General features: G+C 46.9%; 1 long non-coding RNA gene across 1 annotated transcript in view; it reads left to right on the forward strand.

Annotated features, from left to right (window-relative positions):
* Positions 1-1,479: 1,479 nt before the first annotated feature.
* Positions 1,480-21,987, forward strand: part of LOC114671075 (uncharacterized) — a 29,848-nt gene continuing 9,340 nt past the window's right edge. The window contains exon 1 of the long non-coding RNA XR_003720979.2: positions 1,480-1,663. This is a non-coding gene — a long non-coding RNA (uncharacterized LOC114671075). The remainder of the gene's footprint in view (positions 1,664-21,987) is intronic.

The raw sequence follows: 21,987 nt of genomic DNA on the forward strand, positions 1-21,987 counted from the left end.
GAACCTAGGAAAAGAAAGTTGTAGTGAGCCAAGATAGCGCCACCGCACTCCAGTGTGGGCGACAGAGTGAGACTCCATCTAAAAAAAGAAAGAAAGAGAGGTAAGAATGGTTTTCAATGGAGTCAAGGGAAAATGTTTGTGTGTTGCAAGGATGTAGAGAAGATGGAACCAACTGAGCCATTCAAAGATTATGATAGACTAAGTGGGATGTTGAGAATGGTGGTCTCTGTTTCTCTGTGGAGTAAGAAGCCACGTGTGAAGAAATGGGGATTGGGGATTGAATGGTGGATTTCTCAGTCATGTGTGTGTATGTGTTTACAATTTACAGATAATCAGGTGACATTCTTCAGCTGAAAAGGGAGGTTTTTCTGAGGAAACACTTATCTCACAGAACTCAAGTGCAGGAAATGTGGCCCAACCTCATGAGAACCTGTTAATAGAATCAGAAACTAAACTGTCCTAAGCTGAAGCTGCTCTTTCAATTTGAAGCTGCATGAGCCCGCCTCTGTTTGTCTCTCTGTGCACTAACTGTGAGTCTCTGTAAACACTGGATTCCTCTGTTTCTCCCAGGACACGTGGTCCAACTCCGCCTTCAAGGTTAGGCTTCCGCACTTTAAGTGCAAGCCCAGATCCACTACCCAGTTCTGGAATTCAAGGGGAATGATTGGCCTAGTTATTTATCCCTGGTCCAATCAGCTATGGCTGTGGGCGGGGCCACAAGCAAACATGGCGTCAAGCGCTCACGTCCATGAGGGGAGAAAGGAGGGAGGAAGTAGAAAGGATGAAGAAAAGGAAGGAGTGAGAGAGAGAGAAAGAAGAGAGCGAGCTCTCAGAGAATAGAGGCTGGGGGACTGCTCGTTAAATAACCCAATTCCCTTAGGTGGGACAGCCCTGATGCAGGTCTAGGCAATCTCCAGAGGGCCCTAGTGGGACTGAGCCCAGATACCCACAGCCGTGACCTGCCATTCCTTTTTTTATTCCCCCCGACCCCTGAGATGGAGTCTCGCCCTGTGGCCCAGGTTGCAGTGCAGCAGCACCATCTCGGCTCACTGCAACCTTCACCTCCCAGGTTCAAACGATTCTCCTGCCTCAGCCTCCCCGAGTAGCTGGGATTACAGGCACGCTCCATCACGCCCACCTCATTTTTGTATTTTTAGTAAAGACAGGGTTTCGCTATGTTGGCCAGGCTGGTCACGAACTCCTGACCTCAAGTGATCCAACCGCCTCAGCCTCCCAAAGGGCTGGAATTACAGGCATGAATCACCACGCCCACCGTGACCTGCTCTTTAGTGCTTCCTGTGTCGACTGCCTTCCCTTCCCTGCCTCCCTTCCCCATTCCTCTTCCTGGGTCACCTCCCAAACAAACTACATTCACCTGAACCTCGTCCGGCCGTATGTGCTGGTGTTAAGGAGTCTGTCTGGAATTTTCCCTGAGAGCAATAAGTGGGTTTATAAACAGGGGTGTGGCATGATCTCATTTGCAACTCAGAGCACTCTGACTGCACCCTGGAAAATGGGCAGAAGGGGCAAGAGTGGAGCCACGGTCCTGCCCAGGGAGAGGGTACGGTGACATGGAGAGGGGGCTGAAGATAGCTCCCTGAAGGACACCAACATCAAGGAGACTAAGCTGAGGCACTAGGGAGGAGAGGAAAACCAGGAGACAGTGAGTACCCAGAGGCCACGGGATGAACACTTCACAAATAAGCCAGTGGCCAGGAGATATTAAGAGCGATGGTAGGCCGGGCGCGGTGGCTCAAGCCTGTAATCCCAGCACTTTGGGAGGCCGAGACGGGTGGATCACGAGGTCAGGAGATTGAGACCATCCTGGCTAACACAGTGAAACCCCGTCTCTACTAAAAAATACAAAAAACTAGCTGGGTGAGGTGGCGGGCGCCTGTAGTCCCAGCTACTTGGGAGGCTGAGGCAGGAGAATGGCGTAAACCCGGGAGGCGGAGCTTGCAGTGAGCTGAGATCCGGCCACTGCACTCCAGCCCAGGCGACAGAGCAAGACTCCGTCTCCAAAAAAAAAAAAAAAAGAGCGATGGTAAAGCTGTGTAATTAAAGCCACTCTAGTAAGGGACCTGACAGATAAATTACTGGAACAGAATGGAGTCAAGTATTAAACACGAAGATAGGTGGAGGCCATGTGTGGTGGGTCATACCTGTAATCCCAGCACTTTGGGCAGCCAAGGCAGCAGGATTGCTTGAGCCCAGAAGTTCAAAACCAGCCTGGGCAACAGAGGGAGCCCTGTCTCTATAAGATATAAAGATAAATCAGATAGATGGCATCTATTTTGTGTAAAGTCATGTGCTCATGCCCGTAGTCCGAGCTACTTGGGAGGCGGAGGTGGGAGGATCACTTGAGGCCAGGATTTTGAGACCTGCCTGGACAACATAGCAAAATAAAAATAAAAAATATTTTCTTTTTCTTTTTTCTTTCTTTCTTTCTTTTTTTTTTTGAGACAGAGTTTTGCTCTTGTTGCCCAGGCTGGAGTGCAGTGGTGTGATCTTGGCTTACTGCAACCTCTGCCTCCCGGGTTCAAGCAATTTTTCTGCCTCAGCTTCCCAAGAAGCTGGGATTATAGGCGTGTGCCAACATGTTCAGCTACTATTGTATTTTTAGTAGAGATGGGGTTTCACCATGTTGGCCAGGCTGGTCTCGAACTCCTGATTTCAAGTGATCCACCCGCCTCGGCCTTCCAAACTGTTACAGGCATGAGCCAATGCGCCAGGCCTTTCTTTTTTTTCTTTTTTTTGAGATGGAGTCTTGCTCTGTCACCCAGCCTGGAGTGCAGTGGCATGATCTTGGCTCACTGCAACCTCTACCTCCTGGGTTCAAGCGATTCTTCTACCTTAGCCTCCTTGGTAGCTGGGATTACAGGCATGCACCACTACCCCCCGCTAATTTTTGTATTTTTTTTTAGTAGAGAACGGGATTTCACCATGTTGGCCAGGTTGGTCTCGAACTATTTTTTTTTTTTTGAGACGGAGTCTAGCTCTGTCTCCTGGGCTGGAGTGCAGTGGCCGGATCTCAGCTCACTGCAAGCTCTGCCTCCTGGGTTTTCGCTATTCTCCTGCCTCAGCCTCCCGAGTAGCTGGGACTATAGGTGCCCACCACCTCGCCCGGCTAGCTTTTTTTTATTTTTTAGTAGAGACAGGGTTTCACCATGTTAGCCAGGATGGTCTCAATCTCCTGACCTTGTGATCTGCCCGTCTCAGCCTCCCAAAGTGCTGGGATTACAGGCTTGAGCCACCACGCCCGGCCGGTCTCGAACTCTTTGACCTCATGATCCGCCCATCTTGGCCTCGCAAAATGCTGGGATTACAGGTGTGAGCCACCGTGCCTGGCCCAAAAAATATTTCCTGTGTGAAACAGGAGGCAGGGTAGTCCCAGCCACTTGGGAGGCTGAGGTGGGAGGATCACTTTGAACTCAGGAGGTCAAGACTGCAGTAAGCCATGATTGTACCACTTCACCCCAGTCTGGGCAACAGAGCAAGACCCTGACTCAAAAAAGAAGAAAGAAAAAAAAAGAGAGAGAGAGAGAAGGGAGGGAGGGAGGGAGGAAGGAAGGAGAAAGAGAAAGAAAGAAAAGAAAAAGAAATAGGAGGCAGAGTTGCCTGATGAGAGTGAGAGGGAAGGCAGGAGGGTGGGAAGTGGGATGAGTGTTGAGAAGATTCAAAATAGTTGCTATGGTGAATGGGAGAAGAGTGCCAACAGGGAAAACAGGAATTCCCGGGTGGTGGTAAGAATTGGAGACCATTAATTTGTTACTGCCAGCAGTCTAGGTGACTGAGATTATGAGAGCGACCTGGGGCCTTCCCACCAACAGGAACCGCCTTCCACCTCCACACCCAGCAACCCACCAGGACTTGCCAAGTGGTTCACATAGTTTTAAGATATGTCATCATTGGTGTCTACTGTTTGTTATGGTGTCAACATGTGTTACTGGGACTGTAACTAGCCAGGCCCAAGATGCAGGAGCAAAAGGCTGATTCTGTTGCTCTGCCCAAAGATCACCCTTTCCTGGGACTTGCATCCCCTGTCAGGCCACAACACAGGGCAGAAAGCTTTTCTTTGTCCCCTGACTCAGTTCAGCCACTGGGAATTACTTGGTTCACTCAACTTAATCTGGATATACCTACCCTACCTTCTTATAAATGCTGGATTTATTTAAACCTCAAGATCTCCCCTCTATTCCTCTCAACCCAAGCTGAATACCCATGCTATCCTTGGGAAATTCAAAAAATATCTGTTTCCTAGTCAAGATAGCTGGCCATTTTACATAACAACCCAGGTCTTCTACAACCTTAAACAAAGGCTGGAGATAGATGAGGAAAACTAAGGCTCTCCTAATGGTGGATGGTAGAGAGATGTCTGAGGTTTCTGGAGGATTGAGGACCTATTGTCTTCTCCACCAATCTAACCAGAAGAAATATAAAAACAGGACGGAAGGAAATTTACATTGATCCAGGACTGGGCTTTTGCTCTAAGTTGCAAATTATGTTATTTAGGGTGCTTTTGTCTGAAAGTAGCAGAATGCCTGACTCAAGCTGGCTTAAATATGAAATAATTGATTATTTAATGTACTAGGATATCCTGGGGGAAGATAAGCTTCAGAGTGGATTGATTTAGTGGCTTGACAATATCGTCAAGGATCTGGATTCTTTCTGTCTCTCTGTACTGCCACCCTTGTTGTTGGGTTCATCCTCAGAAAGAAAGATAATCAATTATTTTGTCTCTTTCATGGGAAAATTTTTCCCAGAGTCCCCTTCGCCCCACCTCACTCTACCCTCTAGTGCTAGAAGTGAGTCACATGCCTGTTCCTCTCCTGACAAGAGACAGGGAATGACCATGACCCACTTGGACCAACCATCTGGGTTGGAATGGATATTGGGGAGTTGTTCACAACGTCCATGCCTGGGTATAGCAAAGATCATGGAATCTAGGCTGGATGGGAAAGGAAATGGAGGAAGGAGCGTCCTGAGAGGGGGAAAGTGGAAGGGCCAAGGGATTCTGGAGTTCAAAGAACGGCTAAGCTAGAATGATCAAAAGAACAGAGCCTGTGATCAGAGAAATGTGAGACTTTAGAGGAAGATTCGTTCCAGGAGAAACTGAGGTCCAGGACATGGTCCTGGGAGATGGTGACTAAAGCAGAGTGGAGGTGAAGGTCATTGGAATAAGAAGGGACACAAACTGAGGGGCCAGGAGTTTGACCAGGTCCTGGGTCATTAAAGTCACCAATATGGCAGTAGAAACTGGGTGAGAAGGATAAGCCAGTTGCCAAAGCCCTCTGAGAATAAGGGTTGATTGACTGGTTGATTGATTGATGAGTAGGCATCATCAATGAGAAGGCACAGAAGGTGGTACAGCCAGATGCCAGGAGCCTCAGTGCTTACTTAAGATGGAGGACTATGGATCTAGTAATAGAGGTGTGGAGGACAGAGGACACCATGGGGTTGAGAGGAGGACCACCATCCCCTGGGAAGGGCTTCAAGGACTGTCAGGGAAGAGCCAGGGCTTACTTAGGGCAGGAAGGAGAGGGAACTGTTTGTGCAGAGGTCATGACCTTAAAAATAAAGAGCACGCCCCATTCTTCCTTTACTCCATCTCACAGGCTGGAACGAGAATCTGTGGGTGAGCCACCTTTGATCCAGAATTTGGGAACTCATACTCCCCACCTGCTAGTTGGTAATAGAAGCACGCTTGAAACAATCCTTCCCACGTGTCCATTAATCCCGAGAGCTTGTCAGTCTCGGGGGTATAGCAGACATTCTTAGTTGCCCATTCAAAATTTATTCGAAGTGGGGCATGAGAGCTCATGCCTGAAATCTCAGCACTGTGGGAGGCAGGAGGATCCCTCGAGCCCAGGAGTTCAAGATCAGCCTGGGCAACATAGTGAGACTCCTTTTCTCTACAAAAAGTAGAAAATATAGCCAGGGGTGGATTCATGCCTGTAATCCCAGCACTTTGGGAGGCTGAGGTGGTGGATCACCTGAGGCCAGGAGTTTGAGACCAGCCTGGCCAACATGGTGAAACTCTGTCCCTACTAAAAATAGAAAAAATTAGTTGGGCATCGTGTCGGGTGCCTGTAATTCCAGCTACTCGGGAGACTGAGGCAGGAGAATCACTTGAACCCGGGAGGCAGAGGCTGCAGTGAGTCGAGATTGCACAATTGTACTCCAGCCTGGGTGACAGAGCGAGACTGTCTCAAAAAAAAAAAAAAAAAAAAAGAAGAAAGAAAAAGAAAAAATAGCCAGGTGTGCTGGCGTGCGCCTACAGTCCCAGCTACTCTGGAAGCTGGGTGGCAGTTGCGGGGGGATCATTTGAGCCCAGGAGGTCGAGGCTGCAGTGAGTGCTGAGTGAGACCCTGTCTCAATAAATAAATAAATAAACCATTCTATTTTCATTGTTAACAGAATACCCAATTTTACTCAGGTTTTAAACTCTTGAGAAAGACAACTTCATCCCCAATTCGGGAATATTGTGTTAGTCCCATTGCACTTGTGGGTGACTGGTGTAGGAGTGGGTATGAAAACGAGTGTATGGCTATGAAACGTGAGAGGAAATTTGTTGTGGGACTTCTAAAGAAAGATGTAGTGGACGGGCCTACTGGCTCAAACCTGTAATCTCAGCACTTTGGGAGGCTGAGATGGGAGGACTGCTTGAGCTCAGGAGTTCAAGATCAGCCTAGGCAATACAGTGAGACCTGCCTATAATTTTTTTTTTTAAATTAGCCAGGCATGGTGGTGCATGCCTGTTGTCCCAGCTACTTGGGAAGCTGAGGTGGAAGGATCACTTGAGTGCAGGGGTCAAGGTTGCAATGAGCTATGAACACATCACTGCACTCCAGCCTGTGTGACAGACTGAGATCCCGTCAAGGAAGGAAGGAGGGAGGGACAGAGGAAAGGAAGGAAAGAACGCAGGAAGGCAGGAAAGAAGGAAAGAAGGAAGGAGTCATTCCTAAGAAACAGATGTGAGAAGAGATGGTCTTTCTGAAATGACATGTTCTGAATGGCAGAGCAGAATGATGGAAGGAACTTGGTTTGAACCATTGAGTTAACTAACTCAGGAGCCACCCTACTTTGGGACTTCTTTTTTTATTTTTTATTTTTATTTTTTGAGACAGAGTCTCGCTCTCTTGCCCAAGCTAGAGTGCAGTGGCACGATCTCAGCTCACTGGAGATAATGCTGCTATAAACATGGTTCTACAAATTCCTGTTCATGTTTCTGCTTTCAATTCTTTGGGGTATATAGCCAGTAGTAGACTTGCTGGGTCTTGTGGTAATTCTATATTTAAGTTTTTGAGGAAACAAGTTTTTTTCTTTTCTTTTTTCTTTTCTTTTCTTTTCTTTTTTTTTTTTTTTTTTTTTTTTGAGACAGAGTCTCGCTCTGTCGCCCAGGCTGGAGTGCAGTGGCATGATCTTGGCTCACTGCAACCTCTGCCTCCCAGGTTCAAGCGATTCTCATGCCTCAGCCGCCTGAGTAGCTGGGACTACAGGAGCATGCCACCATGCCTGGCTAATTTTTGTATTTTTGGTAGAGATGGGGTTTGCATGTTGGCCAGGCTGTTCTCAAACTCCTTACCTCAAGCAATCTGCCTGCCTTGGCCTCCCAAAGTTCTGGGATTATAGGCATGAACCACTGTGCCTGGCCAAGTTTTGTTTTTTCTTTTTTCTTCTTTTAACAGAAAGAGCATTTCTTGTGTGTTTTTATGTAATCTACCCGGCTAGCCACCTGTGCTTCATAGCATCTCCTTTTTAACCCAAAAGCTGAATACATCACCCTTGGAAGGGGAAATACCTTCCTGCATCAGTGAGTCACCATCTCTCTCACTAAGCAGAGATTAAAATTTTTAATTTAATTCCAACAGGGCATTTTGCTACAGAGCATGGAGAGGGGAAGCAGAGTAAAGTTATGCTGAATAGTTGGACATTTTGGACGTGAGACAAAAAGCAGAAGCAGAGAGATCAAGAGAAGGAAGAGAGGAGCTGAATGTGGGGCTTCGGCATGAAGACCCATCAGCCCTGAGACTCCTTGGAGTAATCCTCATTAGAGAGTTCCTCCCTAGTCCTGGACTCCAGGAAGCCTGACTCATTTACGACATCTCTTCTTGTTTTCTATGAGATCTCGTCTTCTGTATTTCTCTCTGAGCATCCGTATACTATGCCCTCAGTTTGTGACCGTCTATTCCTCACAATCAAACAAACACAGCTAAAACATAGTCTCATTCCCTCAGCCCCCACCAGACTGACAGCACCTTCATGTCAATGATATGGACTCACTTGGGCCCATTCTGTTGAGCCAGTGACATGGCATTCATCAGAGTAGTTGTCTCGATCCAGCTGAAGAGCTCCAAGTCAAATGGAGAAGCCAATGGAATGGGCAGGAAGTGGGATTGTCACCAGACTGGGGCATGGAGATGGTGACATGGGATAAAGTAAGTACAGCAAACAGGACGTGAGGGCCAGAACCAACGGGCAGGTCAGGAGAATGAGCTCAGGATCTCTGAAGGCCCCAGGATGAAGGGGTAGGGAGAGCACCTTGGCTCTTCCCACCTGCAGGAAGAGGAGAGGGGATGGTGGTAGAGTCTATGATTGAAGATCTGTGTACTTCTCCCTGACAGCATGGCATAGCTGTTACCAAAACTCCCCCTGTTCACTGGCCTTTTTATCCAGTCTAAACCAAATTTCCCTTGGCTCTCTCTCGCTCGCTCTCCCACTTTTTTTCATACCCACCCCCATTTCTCTTATGCCTGGAACAATCTCCCATTTAGCATCTGCCTGCCCAGTTCTTTGCCTTCCTTTACAACTCCACCTACCACTTAGCTTCTCTGATTAAGTGAAAGTCGAATAATTATACTTCTTTCCCCAAAACACATTTCTGAAATCCCCAACATCCCTGGGGTTGCGATCTGTGAAGAAAGGTCTCTGACTGCCTAATTTTCATTAAGGGAATTCAGTGGGATTTCTAATTATAAGCACCACGCCTGGCACCTAATAATGTTTAGTGAACTGTAGCTATTAATTAACAACGATATGTTATTAATAATAATAAAATAGTAATAGGATATAAGCTCTTAGAAGATAAGGACTCTATGCCCAGGTTCAGTAATCCAATATTCAAATATTTAATTGTAGCAGAGAGTGTTAGGCTTTTCTGCCATGCCCAACTTCTCCCTCTTGCTCAACCTGAAATCAACAGACCTTCAGATCCATAGCTGTGGCTTATTGGATCAGGGTGAACATCTGCCCAGGAGAGCCTGACTATTGGCTGACCAGTGGCCAATTGGGACCTCTCCATTGAGAGTATAAGCCAGGCACAGTGGCTTATGCCTATAATCCCAGCACTTTTGGGAGGCCAAGGCAGAAGGATCTCTCGAGTCCAGGAGTTCAAGAGCAGCCTGGGCAGCATAGCAAGACCTCATCTCTACAAAAAAAAAAAAAAAAAGAAAGAAAGAAAGAAAAGAAAAAGAAAAGATTTAAAATTAGCCAGGCATGGTAGTGTGTGCTTATAGCCCTGCTACTTGGGAGGCTGAGGCGGGAGGATTGCTTGAGCTAGGAGTTTATTTGCAGATACGAGGTTTCCTATGTTGCCTAGACTGGTCTCAAACTCCTGGTCTCAAGCAATCCTCCCACCTTGGCTTCCCAGAGTGGTGGGACTGCAAACATGAGCCACTACGCCCAGCCCCAGCTCTGCCATCTCTATGGTGTTACCCTCATCAGCATGGTCCTAAGTGGTTCCCACCAGAACTCAATTCTAAACAGAAGGCTGGAAGAAAAAGGAAAGGAGAAAGAAAGGGCATGTTCCTCCCTTGAAGGGCATGACCTGTCACTGCCACTTGCAGGTCATTGGCCAGAGCTTAGTCATGCAGTCACACCTACCTGCAGTAGAAGGTAGGAAATGCAGTCCTTATTCTGTTGACCATGTTTCCCACCGAAAGTCAGGACAACCAAATTGAGGACAACCAAGAATTCCTGCCACCAGTACAAACGAGACAGTCCCCTGACCTGGAGCTGATGACTAGCCTGTCCTACACGTGGAAGGAACTCTGGGTTCCCAGGGGATCTGGGTGGCTATGAAGCCTATAACATAGCCCAGCCAGGAAAAAGCTCCCAGAAGAGAATTTATTTGTCCAGGAATGTATAGACAAAAAAATGACCATTCTGCATTTTTCCAGGGGAAAGAGGCCCAACCAACCTCATGTGGTTTGTTCTGTCCAGCTTGGCACTGACAGAGGCTGGTGGGGACTAGGGGAGGGTCTGAAAGTTCAGGATCTCAGGTATGAACAATTGCTCTGACCAGGTGCTAGGTTGTGTCCTGTGGGAATGTGCTGGGTCCCTAGATGACCTCAGAGGTCACTGATTTCATTAATCCGTAAACAATCCAATATTCAAATATTTAACTGTAGCAGAGATGGATAGATTTTTTTTTGCCATGCCCAACCTCCCCCTCTAGCTCAACCTGAACTCAACAGACCTTCATATCTATAGCTGTGGCTTATTGGACCAGTGTGGACAGGGTGGATCAGCCTCCCCTGATCCACCAGCTGAAAGAGACTCCTGCTCTCCTCTGAGGCTCCATCATACCTGGAATAGACATCTCTTAGTAGCGCCATGTTTCCTATATTTTCAGTTGATATGGCTCAGGTCAAGCTGTCCCCATCCACAAGTCCCAGGGGTGGGTTCAGGACACAGAACTAGACAATCAAAGCATCATTTTCCCCTGGCTACTGTGCTTTGTTCAAGAGCAGGCACATGATTCAGGTTGGTCTAATATGAGTCTTGGAATTTTGGCTAAAATTATTGAAAGTGGTGCTCTTTGAGTTGGAGTTGCTAAGCTGGCAGGTTGTATGCCTAAAGCTCTTGGTGGCCATTATGCTAGCAGGGAATGAAGTTGACTTAGAGGAAGCCAGAGGGAAATGATGGAGGGATTTCTGACGACATCATTTGAACACGCTGATCAAGCCATACCTGCAACCTCGACTAGATTTAGGCGCCAGTAACCTCCCTTTGTTGCTTAAGCCAATTGGAGCAGGCATGCCTATCACTTTTGACCAAAAGTCTTGGCTAATGTAGTATCTACGTGCCCCTTCATAACGTAGCTTCTCACTTTGTAGCTGATGTTGCAATTATTCCTGAGCACATTTCATGGGTCCTCTTTGGCTATGAGAATTTTTTTTTCTTTCTTTCTTTCTTTTTTTTTTTTTTTTTTTTTTTTTTGAGATGGAGTCTCACTCTGTCACCTAGGCTGGAATACAGTGGTGTGATCTCGGGTCGCTGCAACCTCTGCCTTCCGGGTTCAAGTGATTCTCCTGCCTCAGCCTTCCGAGTAGCTGGGACTACAGGTGCCTGCCACCACGCCCGGCTAATTTTTATATTTTTAGTAGAGACAGGATTTCACCATGTTGGCCAGGCTGGTCTCAAACTCCTGACCTCAAGTGATCTATCTGCCTTGGCCTCCCAAAGTGCTGGTATTACAGGCATGAGCCACCATGCCCAGCTGACTATGAGATCTTGAAACCAGAATTCCTCCTAGGTGCCAGGCACAACTCAGGTGTTTGGGGAATGCTTGGTGAATGAATGGATGGATCGATGGATGGATGGACTGATGGATGGAAATAATTAAGATAATACATGTTCCTCCAGAATGTCAAGCCCCTATATTGAAGCCTATGCTTCTCCAGGCCTTTCTCAGAATCTTTACCTCATTCTTGTGTTCATTCATCCAGGCAATACATGTTTATTGATCACTACAATGTGTGAGGCTCTGTGCCAGGGAATGTGTGGTGCAGTGGTGCAGAGCATGTGCTCTGGAGCCATATGGACCTGGATTTGAAGCCCGGCTCTGCCCCTTAATCTTCATGTGACCCTGGACAACTTGCTTAACATCTCTGAACCTTGATTTCTTCATATGTAAAATGAGCGTTAGTGGTATTTTCTCCATAGAGTTGTTGTGAGAATAACCAAGATAAAATGACCACTTACTGTGTGTTCTTTACAAATGTTAGCTGTAGTTATGCTCTTGCCTTCCAACGTAACTAGCTAGATAGGTAGGTAAGTGGGGAGGCGGGGGGGAGAGAGAGAGAGAGAGAGGAAACAGCAAAAATAAATGCATTTTTTTTCTCTGTCTGATAATTTGTGGAAAATATAGTTGTCTAGACCAGTGATTCTCAACTTGGGGTGACTGTGTGCCCCAAGGACATTTGGCAATGTCTGGGAACATTTTAGTTGTCATGACTGAGGGAGTGCTACTGGCATCTACAGCCAGAGTTGCTGCTAAAATATAAGACAACCCCTGTGACAAAGAAATGTCTGGTCCCAGTATGCACAGTGGCCAGGCGTAGTGGCTCATGCCTGTAATCTCAGCACTTTAGGAGGCTGAGGCAGGAGGATTGCTTGAGCCCAGGAGTTCAAAACCAGCTTAGGCAATATGGGGAGACCTTGTCTCTACAAAAAATACAAAAAATTAGTCGGGCATGGTGGTGTGTGCCTGTAGTCACAGCTACTTGAGAGGCTGAGGCAGGAAGATTGCTTCAGTCCAGGAGGTTGAGGCTGCAGTGAGACGTGATTGCGCACTGTACTCCAGCCTGGGCCATAGAGTAAAACCCTGTCTCAAAAACAAAACAAAACAAAACAAAACAAAACAAAACAAATGTCCACAGTGCCTAGGCTGAGAAATCCTGGTCTATAATGTGTTGACATCTTTGAAATCAAGTACCACAGTCCAAGGTACATAGTAAGTGCTCAACAAATGTTTGACAACCACATGAATGAAGGAATCAATCAATCACAGAATCAATGAAGCACCGAATGAATGAATGATTATGTAGTTCATTTGTCATTTGGCTGAGTGCCTGGGACAGGGCTGCATCTGAGCAGCTGTTCAGTAAATGGTTATTGACAAGTTCCTCTAAACATCCCTCTCCGAAGCAGTTGGGGAGCGAGGTCCTGGCAGGTGAACACCCAGCCTCACAGCTGTGGTTCCGGGTCATGATAAATTGCTGTGGGAAGTCACAGAGCAGACAACTCATCACACATTGTGATGGATTCATTGTCTTCTCTCGTGGCCCCCTTTATCTCAAACTCTCAGCAGAGAAGGATTTAAAGGGGCTGAGCTGAGCGAGAGCCTGTGGATGCGGCTCTTCAGGAAAAGGAGGGGAAAATGAGCCCAGACTGGGGATCATCATTAACAGGAGCCTGTTAGAATTAGAGATGGGGGTGCGGATGGCGGCGGGACTCTCTTCATCACCACACCCTATCTAATTCATTTATTCAACAAATATTTATTGAGTACCAGAGACTCTTTAGGGATACGTGAGTTAACTAAACAGACAAAATCCCTACCCTGTTGGAATGTTTATTTTAAAGAAGCAGGATGAACAATGGACACGTAAGTCGGACATACTGTATATGAGGAGCCCTGTACACTAGGAGAAAAATCAGGCAGGGAGGGAAGATAAGGCATGTTTGGGGTTGAGCCTTTCCATTGAGGTGAAATTCACATAACATGAAATTAACCATTTAAAAGTGAACAATTCGTTGGTGCGGTGGCTCAGGCCTATAATCCCAGTACTTTGGGAGGCTGAGACAGGAGGATTGCTTGATCCCAGGAGTTGGAGACCAACTGGGCAACATGACAAGACACCATCTCTATTATTGTTGTTGTTTGTTTGTCTGTTTGTTTTGAAACTGAGTCTCACTCTGTTATCCAGGCTGGAATACAGGCGTGATCTTGGCTCACTGCAACCTCTACCTCCTGGATTCAAGTGATTCTCGTGCCTCAGCCTCCTGAGTAGCTGGGATTACAGGCATAAGCCACCACACTTGGCTACTTTTTGTATTTTTTTAGTAGAGACAGAGTTTCACCAGAGTTCGAGTCCAGGCTGCTCTCGAACTCCTGACCTTAGGTGATCCGCCCACCTCGGCCTCCCAAAGTGCTGGGATTATAGGTGTGAGCCACCGTGCCTGGCCTCTATTTTTTTTTTTAAGTGAACAATTTAGTGGCATTTAGTTCATTCACAATGCTGTGCAACCACTGTCTCTGTCTAGTTCCAGAACATTCTCACTGTCCCAGAGAAACCCCATACCCATTAAGGAGTCCCTCTCCATTCTCCATTCCCCCTTCCTCCAGCCCCTGGTAACCACCAATTTTCTTTCTCTGTACAGATTTGTCTGTTTTTGGATATTTCACAGAAATGGCATCATACGCTATGTGGCCTTTTGTGACTAGCTCCTTTCACAAGAAGCTCACCTTGTTTTCAAGGTTCCTTCATGTTGTAGCATGTGCCTTTCATTCCTTTTTATGGCTGAACAAAATTGAATTGCATGGATAGACCACATTTTGTTCACCCATTCATCTGTTTAGGGACATCTGGGTTGTTTCCATCTTTGGCTATTGTGAATAGTGCTGCTATGAACATTCAGCTTACAAGTATCTGTTTGAGGCTTGGCACAGTGGCTCATGCCTGTAGTCTTAGCACTTTGGGAGACCGAGGTAGATAGATCATTTGAGGTCAGGTGTTCGAGACCAGCCTGGCCAACACAATGAAACTCCATCTCTACTAAAAATTAAAAAATAAAAATAAATAAAGTTTCTGTTTGAATCCCTGTTTGCAGTTCTTCTGGGTAAAAACCTCAGAGTGGAACTGCTGGGTCATATGGCAATTCTATGTTTAACTTTTTGAGGGATGGCCAAACTGTTTTCTATAGCAGCAGCACCATTTTACATTCCTATCAGTGATGCACAAAGGTTCCAATGTCTTTATTTTCTCACCAATACTTGTTATTTTTGAGACAGAGTCTCGCTCTGTCACCCAGGCTGGAGTGCAGTGGTGCGATCTCAGCTCAGTACAACCTCCACCTCCCGGGTTCAAGTGATTGTCGTGCCTCCCGAGTAGCTGGGATTACAGGGGCCTGCCACCGAGCCCAGCTAATTTTTGTGTTTTTAGTAGAGACCAGCTTTCGCCATGTTGGCCAGGCTGTCTTGAACTCCTGACCTCAGGTGATCTGCCCGCCTCGGCCTCCCAAAGTGCTGGGACTACAGGCATGAGCATCTGGCCTCCATTTTAAAAATAATAATCGGCCTAGTGAAATGAAGTCGTATGTCATGCGGTTTTGGTTGGCGTTTCCCTAATACAAATCACTACGTGGTAAGCATCTTTTCATGTGGTCACTGGCCACGTGTATATCTTCTTAGATAAATGTCTATTCAAGTCCTTTGCTCACTTGTGACTTGGGTTGTCTTTCTGTCATCGAGATAGAAGCATGGGGTTATTTTTATTTTTTATTATTATTATTATTATTATTATTATTATTTTGAGACAGAGTCTTGTTCTTGTTGCCCAGGCTAGAGTACAGTGGTGTGATCTTGGCTTACTGCAACATCCACCTCCTAGGTTCAAGCGATTCTCCTGCCTCAGCCTCCCGAGTAGCTGGGATTACAGGCACCTGCCACCACACCTGGCTAATTTTTGTACTTTTAGTAGAGACGGGGTTTCACCATGTTGGCCAGGCTGGTCTTGAACTCCTGACTTCAGGTGATTCACCCACCTTGGCCTCCCAAAGTGCTCCCAAATTACAGACTTTAGCCACCATGCCTGGCCTTATTTATTTATTTTTTGAGACAAGGTCTCACTCTGTTGCCCAGGCTGGAGTGCAGTGACACAATCATGGCTCACTGCAGTCTCAACCTCCTTGGCTCAAGCAATCCTCCCACCTCAGTCTCTTGTGTAACTGGGACCACAGGCATGTACCACCACACAGGCTAATTTTTGTATTTTCTATAGAGCCTAGGTTTTATCATGTTGCCCAGGCTGGTCTCAAACTCCTGGGCTCAAGTGTTCTTCCTGCCTCAGCTTCCCAAAGCGCTAGGATTAACAGTTGTGAGCCATGATGCCCAGCGTAAACTTTTAAATAGGGTGATCAGAAAAGATCTCCTTAAGATGATGACGTTTAAGTGAAAACCTTAAGAAGGTGAGAGGGTGAGCCAAGGAGTTAACTGGAAGAGCATTCCAGGCAGAGAGGACAGCAAATACGAAGACCCTGAGGCAAATCACTTTCATTTGTCTGTAACTCTGTTTTCCTGTCTGCAAATGGCAATAAGACCATGAATCAGCCCATCAAATGTTGGCAAATTACCAACACTTGGGCTTGCCCACTGCTCTTGCTCTTAAGCAAGATACCTAATGAATGTCTCAGAGCTTCAGTTTCCTCACCTGTAAAATGGTGATAATAACTGTACCAACCTCACAGTGTTGTCAGGAGAATTAAAAGAAATATGCCTTGCCAGGGCCTGGCACACAGTAGTGTTCAGAAATGTAGGGTTTGAACCCAGACTAGGTGGACTTCCAGTCCTGAGGGGCGATCATAGCTCACTGCAGCCTTGCCCCTAAGACTTAGGTGATCCTCCCACCTCAGCTTCTCAAGTAACTGGGAATACAGGTGTGTGCCACCATGCCCGGCTAATTTTTGTATTTTTTTTAGAGACAAGTTTCACCATGTTGCCTAAGCTGGTCTCAAACTCTTAGGGTCAAGTGATGTGCCTGCCTTGGCCTCCCAAAGTTCTAGGATTACAGGCATCAGCCACCATGCCTTTTCTTTTCTTTTTCTCTCTTTCTTTCTTTTTTTTTTTTTTTTAGACAGAGTTTTGCTCCGCTCTTGTTGCCCAGACTGGAGTGCAATGGTGCGATCTTGGCTCACTGCTACCTCCACCTCCTGGGCTCAAGCGATTCTGCTGCTTCAGCCTCCCGAGTAGCTGGGATTACAGGCATGTGCCACCACGCCTGGCTAATTTTGTATTTTCAGTAGAGACTGGGTTTCTCCATATTGGTCAGGCTGGTCTCGAACTCCTGACCTCAGGTGATCTGCCCACCTCAGCCTCCCAAAGTGCTCGGATTACAGGCCTGAGCCACTGCGCCCGGCTTCGCTTCGCTTCTCCCCTCCCCTACCCCACATTCCCCTCCCCTCCCTTCCCTTTCCTTTCCTCTTTCTTTTTTCTTTTCTTTTATTTTGAGTTAGAGTCTCACTCTGTTGCCCAGGCTGGAATGCAGTGGCACAATCATGGCTCACTGCAGCCTTGAACTCATGGGCTCAAGCGATCCTCCCGCCTCAGCCTCCCAAGTTGGGATTACAGGCATGAGCCACTGCACTTGGCTTAGTTCCCCTCATTTCTGTGAGAGAGTCTGAAGGGTTTCATGGTGGGGAGGCCTGTGGTCCACCCTGACTGCCTCCATATGTTTTCCCCTATCTATGTTTTTAAAAGCATAATTTAACCAGCCTGGCCAACATGGTGAAACCCCATCTCTACTAAAAATGCAAAAATTTAGCCAGGTATAGTGGCGGGCGCCTGTAATCCCAGTTACTCAGGAGGCTGAGACAGAAGAATTGCTTGAACCCAGGAGGCGGAGGTTGCAGTGAGCTGAGATTGCGCCACTGCACTCCAGCCTGGGCAACAAGAGTGAAACTCCATCTCAAAAAAAAAAAAAAAAAGCATAATTACTTAGATTCTAACATCAAGCAGGGAGATTAGAGTCTGAATCCTAGCTTTCACCGAATGACCTTGGGCAAATTTCTTAACCTCTTTGAACTAATTTCTTCATCTGTGCCTCAATATTGTGGACAGGATTCAAGATCACATTGTGTCAATAGAAGAATTAACAGAGATAATGCAAGTGAGTATCACCAGCACGTGACAGGTGCTCGAAAAAAAATCTTCCCGGCCAGACATGGTGGCTCAAGACTGTAATCCCAACACTTTGGGAGGCCGAGGCGGGAAGATCACCTGAGTTCAGGAGTTCAAGACCAGCCTGACCAACAGGGAGAAACCCCGTCTCTACTAAAAATACAAAATTAGCCGGGCGTGGTGGCGCATGCCTGTAATCCCAGCTACTCGGGAGGCTGAGGCAGGAGAATCGCTTGAACCTGGGAGGCAGGGGTTGCGGTGAGCCAAGATCATGCCATTGTACTCCAGCCTGGGCAACAAGAGTGAAACTCCATCTCAAAAAAAAAACTTCGCTCCACTCTGGCTTCACGTGTGTCTGCCCAACAAATACCATTCAGGGTAATCAAAAAACACAAGATTACTTTAAACAGATCATCTCCAACACAAGTTACCACAGTGTTTTGCTTTGTTTGTTTTTTTTTTTTGGTGGCAAATAGACTATGGGCCTTGAGGGGGTCTCAAGTGAGTGCTCAGATCTCAGCTTCTGTGCTTTGTTGGCTGTTGGACCTCTGGCGAGTGTCTTAACTTGTGTCTCAGCTTTAGTTTCCTGGCCTAACTTACAAAGTAGTTGTAAGGATCCAAGATAATTTTCGTAAAGCACCCAGCACCCAAGAGGATTTTGGGCCTTATGGGGCCTCAGGTAGTTATCCTGCTAAGAAGAAAAGGACAAAAAGCCAGGCGCAGTGGCTCACACCAGTAATCCCAGAACATTGGGAGGCTGAGGTGGGTGGATCACTTGAGGTCAGGAGTTCGAGACCAGCTTGGCCAACATGGCAAAAAAAAACCATCTCTACTGAAAATACAAAAATTAATCGGGCGTGGTGGCACACGCCTGTAATCCCAGCTACTCTGGAGACTGAGGCAGAAGAATAACTTGAACTTGGGAGGCGGAGGTTGCAGTGAGCCAATATTGCGCCACTGCACTCCAGCCTGGGTGACAGAGCCAGACTCTGTCTCAAAAAAAAACAAGGTCAAGAAATCCAAGCAGTTTGGGTGGCAAAGACCAGGAGAGAGAAATTCCAATCAGGCTATTTAGAAACCCCATGCAGAGCCAGACATGGTGGCTCACACCTGTAATCCCAACATTTTGGGAGACCAAGGTGGGCAAATCACAAGGTCAGGAGTTTGAGACCAGCCTGGCCAATATGGTAAAACCCCATCTCTACTATAAATACAAAAGTTAGCCAGACATGATGGCAGGCACCTGTAGTCCCAGCTACTCGGGAGGCTGAGGCAGGAGAATTGCTTGAACCTGGGAGGCAGAGGTTGCAGTGAGCTGAGATCATGCCACTGCACTCCAGCCTGGGCAACAGAGTGAGACTCTGTCTCAAAAAAAAAGGAAAAAAAGAAAAAGAAAAAGAGAAAATAAATGCCGTGCAGAACCTAGTGAGAGTGAAACCAAAAATCAACAAGTTTCCAGCCCTTATTTTTCTCCCTCTAGAAGGAGCTAGGGATCAGGAATCTCAAGTTTGGATGTCACTTTGTCCAAAGCTAACTCTGCCCTTGAGCAAATCCCTTCCCCTCTCTGTGCCTTAGTTTTCCAGGAATCCCTTTGTAAAGACCCTTTCCTCTCTGAAACCATAATGGTACTGCTACTACTGACCAGCAGAGGGCAGCGATGCACCAACATTCTCTATGGATCTGGGTTGCTTTTGTCTGGCCTTGGACAAGAACATTGAAATAATTAGTTAGTGGTCTGTGTCACTCTTCTTCAAAGAGCCTTATTTTATCCTCAGTGCATAGTCAGAACAAGGTCTTGCCACAGTGCACAGATGAGGAAGTAGAGCCTCAGAAGCATAAGAAACTTAACAACCAGTAATTTTGGTCACACCACATCCTAAATTTAGACTATCAGAATGGTATGAACACATTGCTGTATGTCTGGGCTGCGTGGCATCGATAATCCATTACCTGCTTTATGGTTCATGAAGCACTTTCTGATCCTCGATATCAGAATTCTCATCTTATTCTCCTCCAGTTTACAGGTGAGCAAACAGTGGCTTCTAGAGGTTATGTCATTTGGCCTAGCATTTTCTTGTTCTTTTTTTTCTCCAGATGTTTTTTGTTTGTTTTGAGACAGAGTCTTGCTCTGTCACCCAGGCTGGAGTGCAGTGGTGCAATCTCGGCTTAGTGCAACCTCTACCTCCTGGGTTCAAGCGATTCTCATGCCTCAGCCTCCCGAGTAGGTGGGACTACAGGCATGAGCCACCATGCCTGGCTCATTTTTGTATTTTTAGTAGAGACAGGGTTTCACCATGTTGGCCAGGTTGGTCTCAAACTCCTGACATCAGGTGATACACCTGCCTCAGCCTCCCAAAGTGCTGGGATTACAGGTGTGAGCCACCGAACTCCGCCTCTCCAGGTTTTATTTATTTATTTTAGCAACAGGGTCTCACTATGTTGCCCAGGCTGGCCTGGAACTCCTGGCCACCCAGGATCCTCCCACCTTGGCCTCCCAAGTAGCTGGGATTTACAGCAGTGAGCCACTGCACCCGGCACTAGCATGTTCACAATCAGCTCCATCTTAGAGACTAGTTGACTCGATTCACTGCAACCTCCACCTCCCAGGTTCAAGTGATTCTTCTGCCTCAGCCTCCCAAGTAGCTGGACTACAGGTGTGCACCACCATATATATATATTTTTTTATTTAGACAGAGTTTTGCTCTTGTCACCCAGGCTAGAGTGCAGTGGCACGATCTCAGCTCACTGCAACCTCTTCCTCCTGGGTTCAAGCAATTCTCCTGCCTCAGCCTCCTAAGTAGCTTGGATTACAGGTGCCCGCCACCACGCCTGACTAATTTTTGTATTTTTAGTAGAGACGGGGTTTCACCATGTTGGCCAGGCTGGTCTGGAACTCCTGACCTCAGGTGATCTACCCACCTCTGCCTCCCAAAGTGCTGGGATTACACATGTGAGCCACCATGCTCAGCCTTGTTTGTTGTTTTGATCTGTTTGGGTGTGCTATGTCATCAACAGACTCCAGGGTTGGATAAGATGCTGTAACAAAGTGCAACTCAAATTAGCTTAAACACGCAAACATTAGGAAAATTTCACCTTACCTAACAAGTAAACTGCAAGGTAGCAAAGGTAGCCACTAAATAACATCAGCAGCTTCACTCCATTGTTTCACCTTCATCACGATGGGCAAAAGTGCCCTTGAGTGTGGGTCCCCCTCATGGATACAAGATGGCAACTGCATTCCCAAGCACGGCAGCCAAGGGGGGCAACACCCAAAGGAAGATGAAAGGCCTTTTCCTTGTGTCTTTTTATAAAAGGAACTACCCACCCCAGCTGATTTGCTCTCACATCTCATTGGCCAGAAATGGATCACATGGCCCTGCCTAAACCAATCACTAGCCAGGGAATGAGAATGACATGAAGGCTTAGGCCTCTGGTTCTCAACCAGCCGTGATTTTATCCTGGAGGGGACATTTGGTACTATTTGCTCATATTTTTGATGGTCACAACTGAGGGCAGGATACTACCAGCATCTACTGAGTAGAGGTCAGGGATGCTACTAAAACCTTATGATGCAGGACAGCCCCACAGCAAAGAATTATCTGGCCTTTAAAAAAAAAAAAAAAATTTGTGTGAGACAGGGGTCTCGCTATGTTGCCCAGGCTGGTCTTCAACTCCTGGCCTCAAGCAATCCTTTTACCTTGGCCTTCCAAAGTGCTGGGAATCGGTGCGTGAGCCACTGCGCCTGGCCTTATCTGGCCTAAAATGTCAGCAGTGTTGTAGTTGAGAAACCCTGGCATAGACCGATTCACTAGAGGGTTCTTTCTCTAGTGCAGGGCTTGGGGCTGGTATCTGTCTTCCATGAAACACATAACTACAAGGAGGAGGGAGGACACCACACAAATTGAGGTTCAGAGAATGTGAAAGAAGAACGTCGGGGGGCTGGCTTTTGGGAAGGGGACCAACAGTCTCTGTTCTAAGCCCTGATGCTGTGAATGTAGCTCCCAGCAGGCTCTAAGGAGCTCTGATGCTGTGAGCCTTGCTGCTAGGAGTTAGGAATAGCACAGAACCAACACTTGGCCCTTGCCCTCACGTTGCTTATAGGCCAGCTGTTTAAACCAGACTGGCATTACTTCCTTTTTGCTACTATCATTTATAGTGTTTCCTCATGGTAGAAAATACAGAAAGGAATATGGAAACAAAGCCAAAGTCGTTCATACTCCCAGCACTCGGAGAGAGTCACACTAACATTTTTTTTGTTTGTTTCCTTCCAAACTTGGCACTGTTTTCTAATTATCGCAATCCACACA

Source organism: Macaca mulatta, chromosome 11 (genome assembly GCF_049350105.2).
Source record: "Macaca mulatta isolate MMU2019108-1 chromosome 11, T2T-MMU8v2.0, whole genome shotgun sequence".
Classification (NCBI taxonomy): Eukaryota; Metazoa; Chordata; class Mammalia; order Primates; family Cercopithecidae; genus Macaca; species Macaca mulatta.